The following is a 27,922-nucleotide window of genomic DNA, read 5'->3' as shown; positions in this document are numbered from 1 at the left end:
TGTGTAGATGGCAGTAGCAGCATCAAGAGGATACCAGAGAGTGGCAAGGTGATATAGTATGGAGTTGGCAGCAGCATGAGGAGACCATAGAGTGGCAAGGTGACATAGTGTGGAGATGGCAGTAGCAGCAGCAGCAGCAGCATCAAAAGTCCACAGAGTGGCAAGGTGACTGTGAAGAACTCCCCAGTAACTGTTTGGTTATTTTATCCCCTGCTACTTAATCCCCGTGGATACCTACTCCTAACAATAGACATAGACATCTATGTGTATCAAGGACATGATAACACTTTTTGGCCATTGTCTTGGAAAAGCCACAGTGATTGCTTGTGAACCATGTGACCAAGCCCCTATTTTGTAAATTGAGTTTAGTATGTTTCCAAATCTCCATTGTTTAAATTGAATGCCCTTGCTTTCCATAAAACATGTTTTGTTTCAGCAGTAAGCTTTGGCTCCTGTGTGGATTATTATGCAACACCAGCAATATTTTACTCTGTGGATTCTTGGCGATATTATTTCATGGGAATAAGGGAATGACAGACGGTAACTCATATTCAGACCGTCACAGTGACATAGTGTGGAGATGGCAGCAACAGCTTCAGGAGACCACAGAGTGGCAAGGTGACATAGTGTGGAGATGACAGCAGCAGCTGCATCAGAAGACCACAAAGTGACCCGGTAACAGAGTAGGGAGGTGGGTGGCAATACCAGTACCCACTGATTAAGGTGGGTGAAATAAGGAGCACTTGGCATCAGATGTGTGGCATCAGGAGGGTTGCAGCATCAGAGAAGTAGCTGAGGTAGGAAGACAGAAGAAACCGGTATCTTTTATCAAAGTGTTGATGTGGCACCATGGATTATCTAGTCTGATGCATCAGGAATTGGTGGTTGGAAATCCTGGCTGATCCATGCCTGATTCATCTTGACAAAGGTCAGTTTATCCACATTTTGGGTGGACAGGCAAGTTCTCCTTGGGTTAACTATGGCCCCTGCCGCACTAAAAACCCGATCTGATGCCACACTACTGGCCGGGCTGGACAGCTTTTCCAGGGCAAACTCTGCTAGTTGTGGCCACAAATCCAGTTTGGCTACCCAGTAGTCCAGCGGATCTTCAATGTTGGGTGGCAGGGTGCTGTCCAAGTATGCCACCACCTGCTGGTTCAGGTCCTGCTCCAGGTCTACCTGCTGCTGCTGGTTAGTAGTTTCTTCACTATGCAGGTGAAGAAAGCTACTCATCAGCGACAGTGGAACGTGAGTGCAGAGGGCCAACTGACTACATAGGATGGCCCGCATTCTGGACCGGTAGCGAGGGTCCAACAAGGTGGAGAGCCAGAAGTCATCCCTCTGCCGAATGGTGACAATTCGGCTGTCACTACGCAAGCAAGTGAGCATGCATCGTGCCATTTGACTTAGAGGGACTCCCTGCCTCCATCTCCACTGCATACTGCCATGGTGTGTCCAGGTCCTCTGTCTCATCTCCTTCATCACCATGTAGTTTATCTGGATGCTCCTGCTCCTCCTCTCCTGTCAGCTAAGTGGAAAAATCACCCATTTGGGTTGCACATTGCGTGTGCTCCAAAGTCCTCCTCCTCCGTTTTGCGTCAGTTTGTGCTTTGTCTGGCCAGCGCGAAGCGGCCCTCGCGGCAAATCTTCTACGTGTACTCTGTCACCGCATACTTATGCCTGAATATTGTACTGGATGAATAAAGGATCTTTTTATGAGAACTGGTGATGCCGCCTCTTCTATTTCTCACTTTGAATTGTTACTGCACTTTAGCTTAAGGCTGTGCACTATTGTTTCTGCTTTTAAGGGACAGGTGTTTGAGGACCTGGTGCACCCAGTTGTGACACTCAGCAGTGCCTCCTGCTCTTGCTTTTTTACTACTACCGCATACCATGTTCTTCCCATTGTCGGTCAGCATGGTTCCGATTTTCAGATGATGCGGAGAAAGCCAGGATTCGGGTTCTTGAAGCATCACATGGAGCAATTCCTCCCCTGTGTGACTCAGTTCGCCAAGGCAAACCAGGTGCAGAACAGCGTGACAACGGCAAGCCCTGCACATGTGATATGCTGGAGGGGTACTGTTACATGTCCCTGCAGTAGCGGCTGAGAACACGGTGGAGGATGAGGAGGCAGAGGCGGACATTCTCACAGGACCAACAGTGTGACAATGTGGAGGCGTAAGCGGCGTGACCTGGCCAAGTTGCTGGTGTGGCTTCGCAGGAACCACATACACCCAGTGGGCCGTAAAGGACATGTACTGTCCCTGACCGTAGTTACAGCGCCACACAACGCTACCGTGCACTTTGACAGACACCGACAGGCTCAAGGACTGGTACTGGCAGGGCTGGTACCGCCTTTTTCGCAAAGAATGACTGCTTGGGACTCTCCACCTCGGCTCGGCACAGGTGCAGAGTCCACCATTTGGAAAGGGAGGGACTGCAGCACCAGCAACTTGCACAGGAGGACATTCAGCTTCTGCGCCGTTGGATGTGTGCAGGCATACTGCTGTCTCTTGACAATCGCTTCGTTGATCAATTGCTGACGGAATGACTGACGGAGAGTAGGAGCAGGAGCATCTTGACCAGCAGAAGTTGGGAATGACAGACAGCTTCCTTCGGCTCAGGTGGTGGAGCCTTGACTAGCTGAAACTGTGTGCGTGCCACTGGATGATGCAGTGGTAACTGCGTCAGGCTGTACCCCACATTGGAGCCACAGTTCTCTCATGAACCCCTGCACCACTACTTCTCAGGCAGATAGGCTGCTGCAAAGCAGGTGGTCTACCTCGGGCATGTTTGGCTCCCGACCTGCAACTGCTGCCACCCTGCTGACTATCAGCCATGCTATCACGCAGCTGGATCAGACGCTGCCTCACAGGCAAGCTGCCACCTTCTTCTCCTGATGATGATGAAGCCCCTTCTGCATCCGGCTCCCAAGTGTGATCGGCTTCATCATCATCAAGTAGTGTCTGCATGTCACTCCTCAATGGTCTCTGGGTCAGGAGCTCTTGCACCACTCTCCTCATCACTACTTGCCCCACTAGCGGAGGAAGCGGCAGATGTCTCCTTCAGATCTTGGCTGGAAATTAGCTGCTGACTGTCCTCAATCAGCTCGTCCTCGCTGTATAGTGGATCTGAGCCCACAGCATACAATACTTCCGTGGCTGAGGGAACAGCAAAGGACAAAGGCAGGTTGAGGACAGGTGAGGGCACAGGGCCTGCTCCCGGGCCATGCCAACTAAGGGTTGTGTCTGACGAACTCACCGACTGTTGGCTGGGGGTGTCTGATGTCACTTGGGATGACGTGGATGACCGAGTTAACCAATCATGAACCGCTGGGTTGCTGGTCAAGACACGACCGCTAGATGACACCGAGAGCTCAGGTCTCTCGCTGCGACTCTTGCTGCCTCTCTCCCTTACTCTGCTGTGACCTCTGCTTGAGCCCGAAACATTATGGCCTCTGCCACTCCTCTGTGCATACTTGCAGCTGAACTACACAAATTAAACGGAAATTAAAACAACCCTATACATCCCTAAAATAGTCCACTAAACGATTTTACCACAATTAACTGCAGAGATGCACTGAAAATATATTTTTCTATACTATTTGACCAGAAAAAACTGGTAAAGTACGTATATATTTTTCTTGTTGGACAGAAATAGGCCACTATATGCTTTGACCAGAAAACAATTAAAGAGTGAAGTGCGTATACAAACCGGATTCCAAAAAAGTTGGGACACTATACAAATCGTGAATAAAAACTGAATGCAATGATGTGGAGGTGCCAACGTCTAATATTTTATTCAGAATAGAACATAATTAACGGAACAAAAGTTTGAACTGAGAAAATGTACCATTTTAAGGGAAAAATATGTTGAATCAGAATTCCATGGTGTCAACAAATCCCCAAAAAGTTGGGACAAGGCCATTTTCACCACTGTGTGGCATCTCCCCTTCTTCCTTACAACACTCAACAGACGTCTGGGGACCGAGGAGACCAGTTTCTCAAGTTTAGAAATAGGAATGCTCTCCCATTCTTGTCTAATACAGGCCTCTAACTGTTCAATCGTCTTGGGCCTTCTTTGTTGCACCTTCCTCTTTATGATGCGCCAAATGTTCTCTATAGGTGAAAGATCTGGACTGCAGACTGGCCATTTCAGTACCCGGATCCTTCTCCTACGCAGCCATGATGTTGTGATTGATGCAGAATGTGGTCTGCCATTTTCTTGTTGAAAAATGCAGGGTCTTCCCTGAAAGAGATGAAGTCTGGATGGGAGCATATGTTGTTCTAGAACCTGAATATATTTTTCTGCATTGTTGGTGCCTTTCCAGACATGCAAGCTGCCCATGCCACACACACTCATGCAACCCCATACCATCAGAGATGCAGGCTTCTGAACTGAGCGTTGATAACAACTTGGGTTGTCCTTGTCCTCTTTGGTCCGGATGACATGGCGTCCCAGATTTTCAAAAAGAACTTTGAATCGTGACTCGTCTGACCACAGAACAGTCTTCCATTTTGCCACACTCCATTTTAAATGATCCCTGGCCCAGTGAAAACGCCTGAGCTTGTGGATCTTGCTTAGAAATGGTTTCTTTTTTGCACTGTAGAGTTTCAGCTGGCAACGGCGGATGGCACGGTGGATTATGTTCACTGACAATGGTTTCTGGAAGTATTCCTGAGCCCATTCTGTGATTTCCTTTACAGTAGCATTCCTGTTTGTGGTGCAGTGTCGTTTAAGAGCCCGGAGATCACGGGCATCCAGTATGGTTTTACGGCCTTGACCCTTACGCACAGAGATTGTTCCAGATTCTCTGAATCTTCGGATGATGTTATGCACAGTTGATGATGATAGATGCAAAGTCTTTGCAATTTTTCGATGGGTAAGACCTTTCCGATATTGCTCCACTATCTTTCTGCGCAACATTGTGGGAATTGGTGATCCTCTACCCATCTTGGCTTCTGAGAGACACTGCCACTATGAGAAGCTCTTTTTATACCCAATCATGTTGCCAATTGACCTAATTAGTGTTAATTGGTCTTCCAGCTCTTAGTTATGCTCAAATTTACTTTTTCCAGCCTCTTATTGCTACTTGTCCCAACTTTTTGGGGATTTGTTGACACTGTATTTTTCCTTTAAAATTATACATTTACTCGGATTAAACGTTTGATCTGTCATCTACGTTCTATTACAAATAAAATATTGACATTTGCCATCTCCACATCATTGCATTCAGTTTTTATTCATGATTTGTATAGTGTCCCAACTTTTTTGGAATCCGGTTTGTATATTTTTTTTGTAGTTATGAAATACTCCCCTATACGTTTTCACCAGAAATAACTGCAACAGTGCAGTGCGTATATAATTTTCTTTTTTAAATTAAATTCGCACCTATACGCTTTAAGCAGAAATAACTGCAAAAGTGCAGTGCGTATGCCGAGTTTCCCCGAAATTAAGCCCTACCCCAAAAATATAAGCCCTACTCCAAAAATAAGCTCTAGATAAATTTTATATTTATGGAAGTGTGGGTGATTCAGCAGCTCAAGAGCGCTCACTAATGGCTCCTGAGTAGGGATGAGCGAACTCGAACTGTATAGTTCGGGTTCGTACCGAATTTTGGGGTGTCTGTGACACGGACCCGAACCCGGACATTTTCGTAAAAGTCCGGGTTCGGGTTCGGTGTTCGTCGCTTTCTTGGCGCTTTTGTGACGCTTTCTTGGCGCTTTTTGAAAGGCTGCAAAGCAGCCAATCAACAAGCGTCATACTACTTGCCCCAAGAGGCCGTCACAGCCATGCCTACTATTGGCATGGCTGTGATTGGCCAGAGCACCATGTGACCTAGCCTCTATTTAAGCTGGAGTCACATAGCGCCGCCCGTCACTCTGCTCTGATTAGCATAGGGAGAGGTTGCGGCTGCGACAGTAGGGCGAGATTAGGCAGATTAACTCCTCCAAAGGACTTGATTATTGATCGATCTGCAGCTGTGGGTCATTGAGCTGCTGATACTCAATTGCTCACTGTTTTTAGGCTGCCCAGACCGTTTGTCAGTCACTTTTTTCTGTGGTGATCGGCGGCCATTTTGTGTCTTGTGGTGCGCCAGCACAAGCTGCGACCAAGTGCATTTAACCCTCAATGGTGTGGTTGTTTTTTGGCTAAAGCCTACATCAGGGTGAAGCTGTCACACCAAGTGCATTTAACCAGCAATAGTCTGTTTATAAGTGCATTTAACCCTCAGTAGTGTGGTTGGTCAAGCTGTCACACCAAGTGCATTTAACCAGCAATAGTCTGTTCATTTTTTGGCCATATACTACATCAGGGGCAAGCTGCGCCCGTCACCAAGTGCATTTAACCCTCAGTAGTGTGGTTGGTCAAGCTGTCACACCAAGTGCATTTAACCAGCAATAGTCTGTTCATTTTTTGGCCATATACTACATCAGGGGCAAGCTGCGCCCGTCACCAAGTGCATTTAACCCTCAGTAGTGTGGTTGGTCAAGCTGTCACACCAAGTGCATTTAACCAGCAATAGTCTGTTCATTTTTTGGCCATATACTACATTAGGGGCAAGCTGCGCCCGTCACCAAGTGCATTTAACCCTCAGTAGTGTGGTTGGTCAAGCTGTCACACCAAGTGCATTTAACCAGCAATAGTCTGTTCATTTTTTGACCATATACTACATCAGGGGCAAGCTGCGCCCGTCACCAAGTGCATTTAACCCTCAATAGTGTGGTTGGTCAAGCTGTCACACCAAGTGCATTTAACCAGCAATAGTCTGTTCATTTTTTGGCCATATACTACATCAGGGGCAAGCTGCGCCCGTCACCAAGTGCATTTAACCCTCAATAGTGTGGTTGGTCAAGCTGTCACACCAAGTGCATTTAACCAGCAATAGTGTGGTTATTTTTTGGCCATATCCCAGTCTAATTCTGTCAGTAAATCCATACCGGTCACCCAGCGCCTAAATACTAGGCCTCAAATTTATATCCCGCTAAATCTGTCGTTACCGCTGTACTGTTCTGGCTGGGCAAGTTATTTAGTGTCCGTCAAAGCACATTTTTTGTTCTGGGTTGAAATACAATTCCCAATTTAGCAATTTCATAATTTAGTGGTTTCTGCTATATCAGAGCTATTTGAAATCTATCCCTAAAAGGGTATATAATATTCAAGGTGCACATAGGGTCATTCAGAATAACTTCACACACACGCTACTGTGCATTTCCAATTTAATTCTGTCAGTAAATCCATACCGGTCACCCAGCGCCTAAATACTAGGCCTCAAATTTATATCCCGCTAAATCTGTCGTTACCGCTGTACTGTTGTGGCTGGGCAAGTTATTTAGTGTCCGTCAAAGCACATTTTTTGTTCTGGGTTGAAATACAATTCACAATTTAGCAATTTCATAATTTAGTGGTTTCTGCTGTATCAGAGCTATTTGAAATCTATCCCTAAAAGGGTATATAATATTCAAGGTGCACATAGGGTCATTCAGAATAACTTCACACACACGCTACTGTGCATTTCAAATTCTAATTCTGTCAGTAAATCCATACCGGTCACCCAGCGCCTAAATACTAGGCCTCAAATTTATATCACGCTAAATCTGTCGTTACCGCTGTACTGTTCTGGCTGGGCAAGTTATTTAGTGTCCGTCAAAGCACATTTTTTGTTCTGGGTTGAAATACAATTCACAATTTAGCAATTTCATAATTTAGTGGTTTCTGCTGTATCAGAGCTATTTGAAATCTATCCCTAAAAGGGTATATAATATTAAGGTGCACATAGGGTCATTCAGAATAACTTCACACACACGCTACTGTGCATTTCCAATTTTAATTCTGTCAGTAAATCCATACCGGTCACCCAGCGCCTAAATACTAGGCCTCAAATTTATATCCCGCTAAATCTGTCGTTACCGCTGTACTGTTCTGGCTGGGCAAGTTATTTAGTGTCCGTCAAAGCACATTTTTTGTTCTGGGTTGAAATACAATTCCCAATTTAGCAATTTCATAATTTAGTGGTTTCTGCTGTATCAGAGCTATTTGAAATCTATCCCTAAAGGGGTATATAATATTCAAGGTGCACATAGGGTCATTCAGAATAACTTCACACACACGCTACTGTGCATTTCCAATTTAATTCTGTCAGTAAATCCATACCGGTCACCCAGCGCCTAAATACTAGGCCTCAAATTTATATCCCGCTAAATCTGTCGTTACCGCTGTACTGTTCTGGCTGGGCAAGTTATTTAGTGTCCGTCAAAGCACATTTTTTGTTCTGGGTTGAAATACAATTCACAATTTAGCAATTTCATAATTTAGTGGTTTCTGCTGTATCAGAGCTATTTGAAATCTATCCCTAAAAGGGTATATAATATTCAAGGTGCACATAGGGTCATTCAGAATAACTTCACACACACGCTACTGTGCATTTCCAAGTCTAATTCTGTCAGTAAATCCATACCGGTCACCCAGCGCCTAAATACTAGGCCTCAAATTTATATCCCGCTAAATCTGTTGTTACCGCTGTACTGTTCTGGCTGGGCAAGTTATTTAGTGTCCGTCAAAGCACATTTTTTGTTCTGGGTTGAAATACAATTCACAATTTAGCAATTTCATAATTTAGTGGTTTCTGCTGTATCAGAGCTATTTGAAATCTATCCCTAAAAGGGTATATAATATTCAAGGTGCACATAGGGTCATTCAGAATAACTTCACACACACGCTACTGTGCCTTTACAATTTTAATTCTGTCAGTAAATCCATACCGGTCACCCAGCGCCTAAATACTAGGCCTCAAATTTATATCCCGCTAAATCTGTTGTTACCGCTGTACTGTTCTGGCTGGGCAAGTTATTTAGTGTCCGTCAAAGCACATTTTTTGTTCTGGGTTGAAATACAATTCACAATTTAGCAATTTCATAATTTAGTGGTTTCTGCTGTTTCAGAGCTATTTGAAATCTATCCCTAAAAGGGTATATAATATTCAAGGTGCACATAGGGTCATTCAGAATAACTTCACACACACGCTACTGTGCATTTCCAAGTCTAATTCTGTCAGTAAATCTATACCGGTCACCCAGCGCCTAAATACTAGGCCTCAAATTTATATTCAGCTGAATTTGAATACAATACATTGGGCCAAATAATATTTTTGTTGTGGTGGTGAACGATAACAATGAGGAAAACATCTAGTAAGGGACGCGGACGTGGACATGGTCGTGGTGGTGTTAGTGGACCCTCTGGTGCTGGGAGAGGACGTGGCCGTTCTGCCACATCCACACGTCCTAGTGTACCAACTACCTCAGGTCCCAGTAGCCGCCAGAATTTACAGCGATATATGGTGGGGCCCAATGCCGTTCTAAGGATGGTAAGGCCTGAGCAGGTACAGGCATTAGTCAATTGGGTGGCCGACAGTGGATCCAGCATGTTCACATTATCTCCCACCCAGTCTTCTGCAGAAAGCGCACAGATGGCGCCTGAAAACCAACCCCATCAGTCTGTCACATCACCCACATGCATAACAGGGAAACTGTCTCAGCCTCAAGTTATGCAGCAGTCTCTTATGCTGTTTGAAGACTCCACTGGCAGGGTTTCCCAAGGGCATCCACCTAGCCCTTCCCCAGCGGTGAAAGACATAGAATGCACTGACGCACAACCACTTATGTTTCCTGATGATGAGGACATGGGAATACCACCTCAGCATGTCTCTGATGATGACGAAACACAAGTGCCAACTGCTGCGTCTTTCTGCAGTGTGCAGACTGAACAGGAGGTCAGGGATCAAGACTGGGTGGAAGACGATGCAGGGGACGATGAGGTCCTAGACCCCACATGGAATGAAGGTCGTGCCACTGACTTTCACAGTTCGGAGGAAGAGGCAGTGGTGAGACCGAGCCAACAGCGTAGCAAAAGAGGGAGCAATGGGCAAAAGCAGAACACCCGCCGCCAAGAGACTCCGCCTGCTACTGACCGCCGCCATCTTGGACCGAGCACCCCAAAGGCAGCTTCAAGGAGTTCCCTGGCATGGCACTTCTTCAAACAATGTGCTGACGACAAGACCCGAGTGGTTTGCACGCTGTGCCATCAGAGCCTAAATGTCACAACCAGACAGCTGAGAAGCTCTGACAGAGGCCTTTCAGAACCTCCTCCTTGAGTTTCTGTGTTGTGGTATTCAGCTCCTCCTCTCGTCAGCCTCTCTCAGCTGTCATGTGTTGGACTAATTGCTTCCCTTTAAATTCTTCCCCAGAAGGCTTTTCTGAGCGGCTTATACTACTTCCTGGAGTGTGTGTGCACGCTGATCTGTCCTCCTGTTTGCTTCAAAGCTAAGTGTACCTTTATCTGTTATTATCTGTTTGCTGGATCCCAGGTGACCCTGACTCCCTCCGTATCTTGTGTAGGGAGCCGGTGGTCGTGTCCCCTCACTATTGTAGGGTGCTCAGGGCTTTATAGTCAAGGTTCGTGGATATGCAAACCTCCACCATTCGGATCTTGCATAGGCTGAGCAGCCAGGGAAAGTGCCAGGTCTTCTGCAGGGGTCTCCCTTGGTTCCTTAGTTTTTGGATCCAGCGAGTCGTTTATACATGTTGCTTTGCCTTGTTTCCTGTACACCGTCCGTGACATTATAAGCCGCCATAACCGTCTCAAGCATGGATCCGGTTTCACTTTTGGCTGAACGCCTTCAGGGTCTTTCATTGGAGGTAGCTGATCTCCGCAGGACTTTTTCTCAGCTTCAAGTGACCGGTTCAGCTGGCGTTCATGGAGTTTGTTCTGAGCCTAAGATCTCACTCCCGGATACGTTCTCCGGGGGTAGTGAGAATTTTGTGCGTTTTAGAGAGGCTTGCAAACTCCATTTTCGCCTTCTTCCCCATTCTTCGGGTGATGAGGAACGGAGGGTGGGGATCATTATATCGCTGCTCAGGGGTAACGCTCAGTCCTGGGCCTTTTCGCTGCCGGAGGGGGCACGGCCCCTCCGTTGAGTGGATGAATTCTTTTTAGCCCTGGGTCAGATATATGATGATCCGGATCGTATTGCTCTGGCGGAGTCTAGACTACGTCTCCTATGCCAGGGTAAACAATCCGCAGAAATATACTGCTCAGAATTTCGGAGATGGGCAGCTGATACTGGTTGGAATGATGCTGCACTCCGAAGTCAATTTTGCCATGGTCTTTCAGAGGGATTGAAAGATGCATTTGCCTTTCATGAAAGGCCTATTTCTTTGGACTCTGCTATGTCTCAGGCCGTTCGTATTGACAGGCGTCTTAGAGAGAGAGGAGAGATCTCTCCTTCCTGTCATACTCGGTCCCAGGACTGTGCAGCGGTCCCATTCTCTGCGCAGGGGCCTCAGTCGCTGTCAGCCCCTTCTGAGCAGGAGCCCATGCAGCTGGGGTTGATTGCTTCTGACAATAGAAGATTCAGCCCGCATGGGAGGGTTTGTTTTTGTTGTGGAGGTATTAATCATTTGGCAAATATTTGTCCCTCTAGGAGATTCAGGCAGTTCTCTGGGTATAATAAAGAAACAAAGAGGAAAAAATCTTTGAAAAATGTTCAGTCTGTTACTATTGGCAGGGTTGAGGCGGAGATTGAAGGTTTTCCGTTTGCTTGTAGTTCCCTTTTGTCCTGCCGGCTAGGGTGGCGCTAGAGAGCAAGAACATTTTTTGTGAGATTTTTGTGGATAGTGGAGCAGCGGTCAATCTCATTGATAATCACTTTGCGATAACTCATGGTTTCCAGGTGTGCGCTTTGAGAAAGGATATTCCTGTGTTTGCTATCGATTCTGCTCCCCTTTCTCAGAAATCATTAAAGGGCATAGTTCACAATATCCGTTTAATTGTGATTGATGCTCATGTTGAGGATGTGTCATGTTTCGTCCTTAGCGGTTTGCCCACCCCTCTGGTGTTGGGGCTGCCCTGGCTCACTAAGCATAACCCCACCATTGATTGGCAAGCGAAGCAAATAAATGGTTGGAGTGACTTTTGCAGAGAGAATTGCCTCACGACATCTGTTTCTGAGGTTGCTACTAAGACTGTACCATCTTTTCTCTCTGAATTTTCGGATGTCTTCTCTGAGAGTGGAGTTCAGGATTTGCCCCCGCATAGGGAGTACGATTGCCCTATTAATCTCATCCCAGACGCCAAGCTGCCTAAATCTCGTTTATACAATCTTTCCCAACCTGAGAGGATCGCTATGCGTGCTTATATCTCTGAGAGTCTGAGAAAGGGACACACACGACCCTCAAAATCACCTGTTGCCGCTGGTTTTTTCTTTGTTAAGAAAAAAGATGGTTCTTTAAGACCTTGTCTGGATTTCAGGGAGCTGAACAATATCACAATTCGTGACCCTTATCCGCTTCCTCTGATCCCGGACCTATTTAACCAGGTTGTTGGGGCTAAAGTCTTTTCCAAATTAGATTTAAGAGGGGCATACAACCTGGTCAGGGTCAGAGAAGGGGACGAATGGAAGACGGCCTTCAATACCCCTGAGGGCCATTTTGAGAATTTGGTTATGCCTTTTGGTTTGATGAATGCCCCAGCCGTTTTTCAGCATTTCGTGAACAGCATTTTTTATCATTTGATGGGAAAATTTGTATTGGTGTATTTGGATGACATTTTGATTTTTTCTCCCGATTTCAAAACTCATAAGGAACATTTACGTCAGGTCTTGCTCATCCTGCGGGAGAATAAATTATATGCGAAACTGGAAAAATGTGTGTTTGCGGTTCCAGAAATTCAATTTCTGGGGTTTCTTCTCTCCGCTTCTGGTTTTCGCATGGACCCCGAGAAGGTCCGCGCTGTGCTTGAGTGGGAGCTTCCTGAGAATCAAAAGGCGCTGATGCGTTTTTTGGGCTTTGCCAATTATTACAGGAAGTTCATTTTGAATTATTCTTCTATTGTTAAACCACTCACTGATATGACCAGAAAGGGGGTAGATTTTTCTTCTTGGTCAGTAGAGGCGCTTAAGGCTTTTTCTGATATCAAGGAGAGTTTTGCTTCCGCTCCCATCTTGGTGCAACCTGATGTTTCGTTACCCTTCATAGTTGAGGTTGATGCTTCTGAGGTGGGTGTGGGGGCGGTCTTGTCTCAGGGTTCCTCTCCTGCCAATTGGCGACCGTGTGCCTTTTTCTCAAGAAAACTCTCCTCCGCAGAGAGAAATTACGATGTGGGAGATAGGGAATTGTTGGCTATCAAGTTGGCTTTTGAGGAATGGCGCCATTGGCTAGAGGGAGCCAGACACCCTATTACCGTATTTACTGACCATAAAAATCTGGCCTACTTGGAGTCAGCCAAGCGTCTGAACCCGAGACAGGCCAGATGGTCGTTGTTCTTTTCTAGGTTTAATTTTGTTGTCACGTTCCGCCCTGGAGTTAAGAATGTGAAGGCAGATGCCCTGTCACGTTGTTTTCCGGGAGGCGGGAATTTTGAAGACCCGGGTCCCATTTTGGCTGAAGGTGTGGTGGTCTCTGCTCTTTTTCCTGAATTGGAGGCAGAGGTGCAGGCAGCCCAGTCAGAGGCTCCTGATCTTTGTCCTCCTGGGAGGTTGTTTGTGCCTCTCGCTTTAAGACACAAGATTTTTAAAGAACACCACGATACGGTCCTTGCTGGGCACCCGGGGGTAAGAGCCACACTGGATCTCATCGCTCGGAGATTCTGGTGGCCTGCGCTTCGTAAGTCGGTTGAGGGTTTTGTGGCAGCCTGCGAGACTTGCGCTCGTGCCAAAGTCCCTCATTCACGGCCATCAGGTCCTCTCCTTCCCTTACCCATTCCTTCCCATCCTTGGACACATCTGTCTATGGACTTTATCATGGACCTGCCTCGTTCCTCGGGGAAGACTGTGATTCTGGTGGTGGTGGACCGTTTTAGCAAAATGGTGCATTTCATCCCTTTTCCTGGTTTGCCCAATGCTAAGACGCTGGCGCAGGCATTTGTTGATCACATTGTCAAATTGCACGGTATTCCTTCAGACATAGTCTCTGATAGGGGCACGCAGTTTGTTTCCAGATTCTGGAAGGCTTTCTGTTCTCGCTTGGGGGTTCGGTTGTCATTCTCTTCTGCTTTCCACCCGCAGTCGAATGGCCAGACAGAGCGCGTCAATCAGAATCTGGAGACATATCTGCGTTGTTTTGTGGCGGAGAATCAAGAGGATTGGTGTTCTTTTTTGTCCCTTGCTGAGTTTGCTTTAAATAACCGTCGTCAGGAGTCCTCTGATAAGTCACCATTTTTTGGTGCATATGGGTTTCATCCACAGTTTGGGACTTTCTCGGGAGAGGGGTCTTCTGGTTTACCTGATGAGGACAGATTCTCCTCGTCTTTGTCATCTATTTGGCAAAAGATTCAAGATAATCTAAAGAGCATGAGTGAGAGATATAAGCGTGTGGCTGATAAGAGACGTGTGCTTGGTCCGGACCTAAATGTTGGTGATCTGGTGTGGTTGTCTACCAAGAATATCAAATTGAAGGTTCCCTCCTGGAAGTTGGGTCCTAGGTTTATTGGGCCTTACAAAATCCTGTCTGTCATCAATCCTGTTGCATACCGTCTTGATCTTCCTCAGACTTGGAAGATCCATAATGTTTTTCATAAGTCCTTATTGAAACCTTATGTTCAACCCATTGTACCCTCGCCTTTGCCTCCTCCTCCGATTATGGTTGATGGGAATCTTGAATTTCAGGTATCTAGGATTGTGGATTCTCGTCTTGTCCGCGGTTCTCTTCAGTACCTTGTTCAGTGGGAGGGGTATGGTCCTGAGGAGAGGATGTGGGTCCCAGTGACGGACATTAAGGCCTCTCGTCTCATCAGGGCTTTCCATAGGTCCCATCCTGAGAAGGTGGGTTCTGAGTGTCCGGAGTCCACTCATAGAGGGAGGGGTACTGTCACAACCAGACAGCTGAGAAGCTCTGACAGAGGCCTTTCAGAACCTCCTCCTTGAGTTTCTGTGTTGTGGTATTCAGCTCCTCCTCTCGTCAGCCTCTCTCAGCTGTCATGTGTTGGACTAATTGCTTCCCTTTAAATTCTTCCCCAGAAGGCTTTTCTGAGCGGCTTATACTACTTCCTGGAGTGTGTGTGCACGCTGATCTGTCCTCCTGTTTGCTTCAAAGCTAAGTGTACCTTTATCTGTTATTATCTGTTTGCTGGATCCCAGGTGACCCTGACTCCCTCCGTATCTTGTGTAGGGAGCCGGTGGTCGTGTCCCCTCACTATTGTAGGGTGCTCAGGGCTTTATAGTCAAGGTTCGTGGATATGCAAACCTCCACCATTCGGATCTTTGCATAGGCTGAGCAGCCAGGGAAAGTGCCAGGTCTTCTGCAGGGGTCTCCCTTGGTTCCTTAGTTTTTGGATCCAGCGAGTCGTTTATACATGTTGCTTTGCCTTGTTTCCTGAACACCGTCCGTGACACTGAAGTGAGGCATTAACGTTCTGAACCTTAGCACAACCTGCATGACCAGGCACCTGCATGCAAAGCATGAACTGCAGTGGAGTAAACACCTTAAAACCAAGGAAGTCACTCAGTCTCCCCCTGCTACCTCTTCTGCTGCTGCCGCCTCGGCCTCTTCTGCTGCTGCCGCCTCGGCCTCTTCTGCTGCTGCCGCCTCGGCCTCTTCTGCTGCTGCCGCCTCGGCCTCTTCCTCCGCCTCTGGAGGAACGTTGGCACCTGCCGCCCAGCAAACAGGGGATGTACCACCAACACCACCACCACCTCCGTCACCAAGCATCTCAACCATGTCACACGGCAGCGTTCAGCTCTCCATCTCACAAACATTTGAGAGAAAGCGTAAATTCCCACCTAGCCACCCTCGATCCCTGGCCCTGAATGCCAGCATTTCTAAACTACTGGCCTATGAAATGCTGTCATTTAGGCTGGTGGACACATACAGCTTCAAACAGCTCATGTCGCTTGCTGTCCCACAGTATGTTGTTCCCAGCCGGCACTACTTCTCCAAGAGAGCCGTGCCTTCCCTGCACAACCAAGTATCCGATAAAATCAAGTGTGCACTGCGCAACGCCATCTGTGGCAAGGTCCACCTAACCACAGATACGTGGACCAGTAAGCACGGCCAGGGACGCTATATCTCCCTAACTGCACACTGGGTAAATGTAGAGGCAGCTGGGCCCCAGGCGGAGAGCTGTTTGGCGCACGTCCTTTCGCCGCCAAGGATCACAGGGCAACATTCTTTGCCTCCTGTTGCCACCTCCTCCTACTCGACTTCCTCCTCCTCTTCTTCCACCTGCTCATCTAGTCAGCCACACACCTTCACCACCAACTTCAGCACAGCCCGGGGTAAACGTCAGCAGGCCATTCTGAAACTCATATGTTTGGGGGACAGGCCCCACATCGCACAGGAGTTGTGGCGGGGTATAGAACAACAGACCGACGAGTGATTGCTGCCGGTGAGCCTCAAGCCCGGCCTGGTGGTGTGTGATAATGGGCGAAATCTCGTTGCAGCTCTGGGACTAGCCAGTTTGACGCACATCCTTTGCTTGGCGCATCTGCTGAATTTGGTGGTGCAGAAGTTCATTCACAACTACCCCGACATGTCAGAGCTGCTGCATAAAGTGCGGGCCGTCTGTTCGCGCTTTCGGCGTTCACATCCTGCTGCTGCTCGCCTGTCTGCGCTACAGCGTAACTTCGGCCTTCCCGCTCACCGCCTCATATGCGACGTGCCCACCAGGTGGAACTCCACCTTGCACATGCTGGACAGACTGTGCGAGCAGCAGCAGGCCATAGTGGAGTTTCAGCTGCAGCACGCATGGGTCAGTCGCACTACAGAACAGCACCACTTCACCACCAATGACTGGGCCTCCATGCGAGACCTGTGTGCCCTGTTGCGCTGTTTCGAGTACTCCACCAACATGGCCAGTGGCGATGACGCCGTTATCAGCGTTACAATACCACTTCTATGTCTCCTTGAGAAAACACTTAGGGCGATGATGGAAGAGGAGGTGGCCCAGGAGGAGGAGGAGGAGGAGGAAGAGGGGTCATTTTTAGCACTTTCAGGCCAGTCTCTTCGAAGTGACTCAGAGGGAGGTTTTTGGCAACAGCAGAGGCCAGGTACAAATGTGGCCAGCCAGGGCCCACTACTGGAGGACGAGGAGGACGAGGATGAGGAGGAGGTGGAGGAGGATGAGGATGAAGCATGGTCACAGCGGGGTGGCACCCAACGCAGCTCGGGTCCATCACTGGTGCGTGGCTGGGGGGAAAGGCAGGACGATGACGATACGCCTCCCACAGAGGACAGCTTGTCCTTACCCCTGGGCAGCCTGGCACACATGAGCGACTACATGCTGCAGTGCCTGCACAATGACAGCAGAGTTGCCCACATTTTAACGTGTGCGGACTACTGGGTTGCCACCCTGCTGGATACACGCTACAAAGACAATGTGCCCACCTTACTTCCTGCACTGGAGCGTGATAGGAAGATGCGCGAGTACAAGCGCACGTTGGTAGACGCGCTACTGAGAGAATTCCCAAATGTCACAGGGGAACAAGTGGAAGCCCAAGGCCAAGGCAGAGGAGGAGCAAGAGGTCGCCAAGGCAGCTGTGTCACGGCCAGCTCCTCTGAGGGCAGGGTTAGCATGGCAGAGATGTGGAAAACTTTTGTCAACACGCCACAGCTAACTGCACCACCACCTGATACGCAACGTGTTAGCAGGAGGCAACATTTCACTAACATGGTGGAACAGTACGTGTGCACACCCCTCCACGTACTGACTGATGGTTCGGCCCCATTCAACTACTGGGTCTCTAAATTGTCCACGTGGCCAGAGCTAGCCTTTTATGCCTTGGAGGTGCTGGCCTGCCCGGCGGCCAGCGTTTTGTCTGAACGTGTATTCAGCACGGCAGGGGGTGTCATTACAGACAAACGCAGCCGCCTGTCTACAGCCAATGTGGACAAGCTGACGTTCATAAAAATGAACCAGGCATGGATCCCACAGGACTTGTCCGTCCCTTGTCCAGATTAGACATTAACTACCTCCCCTTAACCATATATTATTGTACTCCAGGGCACTTCCTCATTCAATCCTATTTTTATTTTCATTTTACCATTATATTGCGAGGCTACCCAAATTTGAATGAACCTCTCCTCTGTCTGGGTGCCGGGGCCTAAATATATGCCAATGGACTGTTCCAATGTTGGGTGACGTGAAGCCTGATTCTCTGCTATGACATGCAGACTAATTCTCTGCTGACATGAAGCCAGATTCTCTGTTACGGGACCTCTCTCCTCTGCCTGGGTGCTGGGCCTAAATATATGCCAATGGACTGTTGCACTAGTGGCTGACGTGAAGCCTGATTGTTACGGGACCTCTCTCCTCTGCCTGGGTGCTGGGCCTAAATATCTGACAATGGACTGTTGCATTGGTGGCTGACGTGAAGCCTGATTCTCTGCTATGATATGAAGACTGATTCTCTGCTGACATGAAGCCAGATTGTCTGTTACGGGACCTCTCTCCTCTGCCTGGGTGCTTGGCCAAAATTTATGACAATGGACTGTTGCAGTGGTGGCTGACGTGAAGCCTGATTCTCTGCTATGACATGAAGACTGATTCTCTGCTGACATGAAGCCAGATTCTCTGTTACGGGACCTCTCTCCTCTGCCTGGGTGCTGGGCCTAAATATATGCCAATGGACTGTTGCACTGGTGGCTGACGTGAAGCCTGATTGTCTGTTACGGGACCTCTCTCCTCTGCCTGGGTGCTGGGCCTAAATATCTGACAATGGACTGTTGCATTGGTGGCTGACGTGAAGCCTGATTCTCTGCTATGATATGAAGACTGATTCTCTGCTGACATGAAGCCAGATTGTCTGTTACGGGACCTCTCTCCTCTGCCTGGGTGCTGGGCCTAAATATCTGACAATGGACTGTTGCATTGGTGGCTGACGTGAAGCCTGATTCTCTGCTATGATATGAAGACTGATCCTCTGCTGACATGAAGCCAGATTGTCTGTTACGGGACCTCTCTCCTCTGCCTGGGTGCTGGGCCTAAATTTATGAAAATGGACTCTTACAGTGGTGGGTGACGTGAAGCCAGATTCTCTGCTATGGGACCTCTCTCTAATTGATTTTGGTTAATTTTTATTTATTTAATTTTTATTTTAATTCATTTCCCTATCCACATTTGTTTGCAGGGGATTTACCTACATGTTGCTGCCTTTTGCAGCCCTCTAGCCCTTTCCTGGGCTGTTTTACAGCCTTTTTAGTACCGAAAAGTTCGGGTCCCCATTGACTTCAATTTGTTTTTCAATTGAGTGGTACAGTTTATAGGTCACATTAAAGGTGGAAAAAGTTCTGAAATGATTTCTTTGTCTCATGTTTTTACATCACAGAAACCTGACATTTTAACAGGGGTGTGTAGACTTTTTATATCCACTGTATGTATTTTCCTTTCTGGCTTTGGTTCAAACAACAAAATAAAATAAAAAACTGCACTAAAACTGCATCATATCATGTCTCCATAATACAGTTTATACAGATATTGCAATTCTGTGTGTTGACATGCTGCCAACATGGTAAATATGCTTTTTACAAATTTAAAATAAATATATAGCATAAAACCATTTTATACTTGTAAAAACCCATAACAGGTTTTCTGAGACTTTCTGTTTAATCTATAAAAGAGGACAACTTTTAGACTATGCATTTAAAAAAAAAAAACATAACTGTTTTTCTATTTTTCCAGCAGAAGATCAGAAAGAAACTAACCGTTCACAAAACATGCAGCAAGTAAATCACATTTGAGATGACCTTTTCCCAAACCCATATTCTTAGTTTCTTGTGCTTTGGCCATTATATGTCAGCATGATTGATTGCCTGTTCAAAGTGTAATTCATTGAATATGGTTCCAGCAAGCACCATCTCTATGCTGTTTGATATTTTTCTTTTTTTTCTTATGCTTTACTGAATTTGTTCCAAGGTTTATGCTTTATGTACTCTTCAAAAGGCAACATTCAAAACGGAAGATCTATTTGTTAAAAATGGAATTACACTGCCCGTCCCAAAAAGTCGCCACCCAAAAATATTTTGTTGGACCGCCTTTAGCTTTGATTACAGCACGCATTTGCTGTGGCATTGTTTTGATAAGCTTCTGCAATATCACAAGATTTATTTCCATCCAGTGTTGCATTTATTTTTCACCAAGATCTTGCATTGATGATGGTAGAGTCTGACTGGTGCCCAAAGCCTTCTCCAGCACATCCCAAAGATTCTTAACGGGGTTAAGGTCTGGACTCTGTAGTGGCCAATCCATGTGTGAATTTGATGTCTCATGCTCCCTGAACCACTGTTTCACAATTTGAGACCAATGAATCCTGTCATTGTCATCTTGGAATATGCCCGTGCCATCAGGGAAGAAAAAAATCCATTAATGGAATAACCTGGTCATTCAGTATGTTCAGGTAGTCAGCTGACTTCATTCTTGGAGCAGATACTGTTGCTGATCCTAGACCTGACCAACTGCAGCAACCCCAGATCATAGCACTGCCCCGACAGGCTTGTACCTCTCCTTACCCTGATGCGCCCATCACTCTGGAACATGGTAAATCTGGACTCTTCAGACCACATGACCTTCTTCCATTGCTTCAAAGTCCAATCTTTATGCTCCTTAGCAAATTGAAGCCTTTTTTCTGGTTTGCCTCACTGATTAGTGGTTTTCTTATGGCTACATAGCTGTTCAGTCCCAATCCCTTGAGTTCCCTTCACATTGTGCATGTAGAAATGCTCTTACTTTCACTATTAAACATAGCCCTGAGTTCTACTGTTTTTCTTCGATTTGATTTCACCAAACGTTTAAGTGATCGCCAATCACGATCATTCAGGATTTTTTTTTCCTGCCACATTTCTTCCTCGAATACGATGGGTCCCCACTATCCTTCTCAAACAGGCTAACATATTTTCCACGACCACGAGATGTGTCTTTCTAAGATGGCTGCAACCTTTTCTTCTCCAGGTTCTGAAACTCCACCTCTCATGAATATGGAAATATGCAGTCTGTAGCTGTGTTTAGGAAAAAGCAGAATATCACTCCAGATCATTTAATTTCATCTACACAAACAGTGTTCAGACAATGAGAACAGTTTCCCCATTTTACACACCTTACATGTGTCAATAGGGATTGTTTCTCCTGGACAATCCCTTGCCAAATGCCCTATTACACTTAGTTACATTTTGATGCTGAGTTATATTTTGCATTACACTATCAGAAAATGAAAGAGAACACCTTAAAGGAGTTAAGACAAAAGCCTATTTTATAATATGACAATGCTGGAGGGTGATCAAATTTCCAAGATCCTTTGCTACATATGCTACACATTTCTTTTTGTCTGACAGCACTGTTTTCATCTTTTGTCTTACAGAACTGTTGTGTTTTTTAGCAAAACTTGGCTGGATGGCAGAGATGCAGGGAAACCACACCCCAATCGCAGAAGTCTTCAAAACTACTTTGCTGATCATAGGAAACGTTAAAGTTTAGGCACCCTCTGCTTTGAGATATTCCTTTACTGTATATTCCCAGGGACCCTCAGACATTGGCTTTGGAAGGATTTGCAGATGTGTGCACTATAAAAGGCAACACATTGCTCATATCAACCAATCAGATTCCCCCTTTCTTTTTCCAAAGAAGCTCTATAAAATGAAACGTGGAATCTAATTGGTTTCTATGGGCAACTACGCCAGTTTTCCTTTGCACCAGTTTTGATAAATCTCCCCCAATATCTTGTAGGGCTAGCTCAGCTGAATGTGGGGAATCTTTTCAGTTAGCAATTGGTTGCTTTATTCTGAAGGAAAACTACTATTAATCCATATGTACTATGTGCACCCTTGCTCTTCCTTGATTGACAGGGTTAGGTTCCTGCATTTCTCCTGGCCCTGTTAATCAAGAATAAGAGTAAGGGGCTGGCAGAGGCACAAGGGTGCACAGTGGTTTGGGTCCGCCCTTGGTGCACTTAACTGCTCATTTGCATATAGATTGAAAATACTTTTTCTCCAGGATGAAGCAGTGGGTCGTTAAGTATAATATATCATTCCATTCAGCTCAGCTAGCCCTACAAGGCACTCTGGCTGGTATTACGGCGAATTTCCAGGTGACAGATTCCCTTTAATCCAAATGGCATTTTAGACTAACGTTACACAAATAGTGACACAACACAAAATACGACTGCAGTCATATAGTGTTTTCTTATGTGTCTCCATGCAGCAATGATGTAAACAGAGCTCATTACAGATTAATACCTTCCCTCTGGCGACCAGAGATATATTAAGCATCCAGAAAAGAAAGCTTCTTTCATAAAAAGCAGCTTGTCTACAGACAAATACAGACAAGCAAATCTTCACAGTGAGCAAGGAAAAAACATGTGGGCGCATGATGCCATTATTCATAAATAATGGGGTGTGCTGCATGTAATAAAAGAGGGAAGAGGATAAAGATTAGACAAGTCTATGCACTGATCAGACTCTTAAAGGGATTGTCTGGACATTTAGTTAAAAAAAAAAAACATTCTGCAAGGTGTGAAATAATAAAAACAAGTCATATTCATACTTACCAATATCCCATACTCTTCACAGTCCCATGCCGGATTCTGCTTGTTGCTCCCTCTTGATACGCAGGAGAACCGCTGCTTGAGGTGGGTTACCTCTGCACCCAGTAACTGGCTATCATTTCCTGCATATGGTGGTGGACCAGGAAGCAAAGATCATCGAGAGACCATAAAGCTTTGGAGCAGGAGCAGTGGTGGAAAGGTAAGGTATCACTTGTTTTATTATTTTACACATTGCGGAACCATTTTTCAAAGATTTTAAGTGGACGGTCATCCGTTTTAAAGTGAATCTGTCACCTGATTTTGGACCATTATCTACAGTAATACATTAAAACTGCAGATACGGAGTCCAGATCACTACTTTTTTATTTTCCCACTGCCCACAGTTCACCCGCTGTGAGCTCATAGAGCTGCATTGAAATACATTGTCAGGACTGCTGTACATGCGCACAGGAGTCCTCTCTATTATGTTGGCACGGCACAGCCGTCCCGACTGTGAATTTCAGAGTTCTAACAGCGGGGGAACCGGGGGCAGTAGGAAAATGAAAAATAGTTAACTAGACTCCCTATCTGCAGTACTACCCATGTATTACTGTAGATAACAGTCCAAAATCAGGGTGACAGATTCCCTTTAATACTCAGGACTTCAACAAAAAGCAGTCTCTGTTTTCACATAATATAGAAAAATAGAATGTGTCGGCAGATAAGAACCATTTGGCCCATCTAGTCTGCCCAATATACTGAATACTATGATTAGCCCCTGGCCCTATCTTATATGAAGGATGGCCTTATGCCTATCCCATGCATGCTTAAACTCCTCCACTGTATTTGCAGCTGCCACTTCTGCAGGAAGGCTATTCCATGCATCCACTACTCTCTCAGTAAAGTAATACTTCCTGATATTACTTTTAAACCTTTGCCCCTCTAATTTAAAACTATGTCCTCTTGTAGCAGTTTTTCTTCTTTAAATATTCTCTCCTCTTTTACCTTGTTGATTCCCTTTATGTATTTAAAAGTTTCTATCATATCCCCTCTGTTTCGTCTTTCTTCCAAGCTATACATGTTAAGGTCCTTTAATCTTTCCTGGTAAGTTTTATCCTGCAATCCATGTACCAGTTTAGTAGCTCTTCTCTCAACTCTCTCCAAAGTATCAATATCCTTCTGGAGATATGGTCTCCAGTACTGAGCACAATACTCCAAATGAGGTCTCATTAGTGCTCTGTAGAGCGGCATGAGCACCTCCCTCTTTCTACTGGTAATGCCTCTCCCTATACACCCAAGCATTCTGCTAGCATTTCCTGCTGCTCTATGACATTGTCTGCCTACCTTTAAGTCTTCTGAAATAATGACCCCTAAATCCCTTTTCCTCAGATACTGAGGTTAGGACTGTATCACTGATTTTATATTCTGCTCTTGGGTTTTTACGTCCCAGGTGCATTATCTTGCACTTTTCAACATCAAATTTTAGTTGCCATATTTTTGACCATTCCTCTAGTTTTCCTAAATCCTTTTCCATTTGGTGTATCCCTCCAGGAACGTCAACCCTGTTACAAATCTTTGTGTCATCAGCAAAAAGACACACCTTGCCATTGAGGTCTTCTGCAATTTCGCTGATAAATATATTAAACAATATGGGTCCCAGTACAGATCCCTGAGGTACCCCACTGGTAACAAGATCATGGTCTGAATATACTCCATTGACTACAACCCACTGTTCACAGCAAAAACAAAGTCACTAGTATATGTATCTGTAATCTTGCACTGCAGTTTTTCAATGCGATGTGGGAAGATCAGAGAAGCAAGTAAATCAAGATAGTGGAAAACCGCGCTGCTTGATACACCTCCTTCCTTCTTAGTACGGGTTACAAAAGGCACGGGGAAGGATCTGCAAGGGGCATACCCGAGGATCCCTCCTCTCTCCAACACTCCTTTTGGGTAATTAAAGGTCGCAATAGTGATACCGAAATGTGCATACCATTGTTTTATGCGTCTTGTCAGAGATACTGTTGTAAGTACAATAAATCTTTGTATGTGACGGTGGCAGTCTGGGCTTCACTATTGTTACATAGTAACATAGAACATAAGGCCGAAAAAAGACATTTGTCCATCCAGAAGCCAATTTTCCCCACTTTAGGGAATAAAAAATTCCTTCCCGACTCCAATCAGGCAATCAGAATAACTCCCTGGTCAACGACCCCTCTCTAGTAGCTATATCCTGTAATATTATTACACTCCAGAAATACATCCAGGCCCCTCTTGAATTCCTTTATTGTACTCACCATCACCACCTCCTCAGGCAGAGAGTTCCATAATCTCACTGCTCCTACCGTAAAGAATCCTCTTCTATGTTTGTGTACAAACCTTCTTTCCCCCAGATGCAGAGGATGTCCCCTCGTCACAGTCACCGTCCTGGGGACAAATAGATGATGGGAGAGATATCTGTACTGACCCCTGATATATTTATACATAGTAATTAGATCTCCCCTCAGTCATCTTTTATCTAAAGTGAATAACCCTAATTTTGATAATCTTTTTTTTACTGTAGTTGCCCCATTCCAGTTATTACTTCAGTTGCCCTCCTCTGGACCCTCTCCAGCTCTGCTATGTCTGCCTTGTTTACAGGAGCCCAGAATTGTACACAGTACTCCATGTGTGGTCTGACTATGTTCTTATTACGGGCATCTATGCCCCTTTTGATGCAACCCATTATCTTATTGGCCTTGGCACTGGTTTTTGCAGCTTAATTTGCTGTTTATTAAAATTCCTAGATCCTTTTTCATGTCAGTGTTACCAAGTGTTTTACCATTTAGTATGTACAGGTGACTTGCATTATTCCTTCCCATGTGCATAACCTTACATTTGCCAGTGTTAAGCCTCATCTGCCACTTATCTGCCCAAGCCTCCAATCTATCCAGATCCCTCTGTTGTAGTATACTGTCCTCTTCAGTGTTAATTACTTTACACAGTTTACTGTAATCTGCGAAAATTGATACTTTAGTATGCAAGCCTTCTACAAGATGATTAATATATTGAAGAGAATAGGACCCAATACTGACACCTGAGGTACCCCACTAGTGACAGTTACCCAATCTGAGTGTGTACCGTTAATAACCACCCTCTGTTTTCTATCATTGAGGCAGTTACTTACCCACATACAAACGTTTTCTCCCAGTCCGAGCATTCTCATTTTATACAGGTCCTTCTCCAAAAATTAGCATATTGTGATAAAGTTCATTATTTTCTGTAATGTACTTATAAACATTAGACTTTCATATATTTTAGATTCATTACACACAACTGAAGTAGTTCAAGCCTTTTATTGTTTTAATATTGATGATTTTGGCATACAGCTCATGAAAACCCAAAATTCCTATCTAAAAAAATTAGCATATCATGAAAAGGTTCTCTAAACGAGCTATTAACCTAATGATCTGAATCAACTAATTAACTCTAAACACCTGCAAAAGATTCCTGAGGCTTTTAAAAACTCCCAGCCTGGTTCATTACTCAAAACCGCAATCATGGGTAAAACTGCCGACCTGACTGCTGTCCAGAAGGCCATCATTGACACCCTCAAGCAAGAGGGTAAGACACAGAAAGAAGTTTCTGAACGAATAGGCTGTTCCCAGACTGCTGTATCAAGGCACCTCAGTGGGAAGGAAAAAGTGTGGCAGAAAACGCTGCACAACGAGAAGAGGTGACCGGACCCTGAGGAAGATTGTGGAGAAGGACCGATTCCAGACCTTGGGGGACCTGCGGAAGCAGTGGACTGAGTCTGGAGTAGAAACATCCAGAGCCACCGTGTACAGGCGTGTGCAGGGAATGGGCTACAGGTGCCGCATTCCCCAGGTCAAGCCACTTTTGAACCAGAAACAGCGGCAGAAGCGCCTGACCTGGGCTACAGAGAAGCAGCACTGGACTGTTGCTCAGTGGTCCAAAGTACTTTTTTCCGATGAAAGCAAATTTTGCATGTCATTCGGAAATCAAGGTGCCAGAGTCTGGAGGAAGACTGGGGAGAGGGAAATGCCAAAATGCCTGAAGTCCAGTGTCAAGTACCCACAGTCAGTGATGGTCTGGGGTGCCATGTCAGCTGCTGGTGTTGGTCCACTGTGTTTTATCAAGGGCAGGGTCAATGCAGCTAGCTATCAGGAGATTTTGGAGCACTTCATGCTTCCATCTGCTGAAAAGCTTTATGAAGATGAAGATTTCATTTTTCAGCACGACCTGGCACCTGCTCACAGTGCCAAAACCACTGGTAAATGGTTTACTGACCATGGTATTACTGTGCTCAATTGGCCTGCCAACTCTCCTGACCTGAACCCCATAGAGAATCTGTGGGATATTGGGAAGAGAAAGTTGAGAGACACAAGACCCAACACTCTGGATGAGCTTAAGGCCGCTATCGAAGCATCCTGGGCCTCCATAACACCTCAGCAGTGCCACAGGCTGATTGCCTCCATGCCACGCCGCATTGAAGTAGTCATTTCTGCAAAAGGATTCCCGACCAAGTATTGAGTGCATAACTGAACATAATTATTTGAAGGTTGACTTTTTTTGTATTAAAAACACTTTTCTTTTATTGGTCGGATGAAATATGCAAATTTTTTAAGATAGGAATTTTGGGTTTTCATGAGCTGTATGCCAAAATCATCAATATTAAAACAATAAAAGGCTTGAACTACTTCAGTTGTGTGTAATGAATCTAAAATATATGAAAGTCTAATGTTTATCAGTACATTACAGAAAATAATGAACTTTATCACAATATGCTAATTTTTTTAGAAGGACCTGTATACTAACCTTTTATGCGGTACAGTGTCAAATGCTTTGGAGAAGTCCAGATATACGACATCCATTGATGCCGCTGTCAAGTCTAGAACTTACCTCCTCATAGAAACTGATTAAATTAGTTTGGCATGACCGATCCCTCATGAATCCATGCTGATATGGCATTATTTGCTTATTATCTAACATAGCATCTCTTAGAAAACCTTTAAACAGTTTACCCACAACAGATGTTAAACTTACCAGCCTATAGTTTCCAGGCTCTGTTTTTGGACCCTTTTTGAACATTGGCACCACATTTGCCATGCGCCAATCCTATGGGACAGAGTCCGCAAATATCAGAAATAGCGGTCTGGCTATGACATTACTTAATTCCCTTAGGATACGTGGGTGTATGCCATCCAGTCCTGGCGATTTGTCTATTTTCGCTGTTGTACTTCTTCCTGGGTCAGACAGGACACTTTTAATGGGGAATTTATTTTTACATTCTGCATGTCATCTGACAGTTCATTTTCCTCAGTAAACACATTGGAGAAAAAAATATTTAACAGCTTTGCTTTCTCCTCGTCGCTCTAGGCGACTCCCCCCTCATTACTCTTTAAAGGGCCGACACCTTCA

The sequence above is a fragment of the Bufo gargarizans genome, chromosome 5, assembly GCF_014858855.1.
Source record: "Bufo gargarizans isolate SCDJY-AF-19 chromosome 5, ASM1485885v1, whole genome shotgun sequence".
Lineage (NCBI taxonomy): Eukaryota > Metazoa > Chordata > Amphibia > Anura > Bufonidae > Bufo > Bufo gargarizans.
This window is presented reverse-complemented; position numbering follows the sequence as displayed.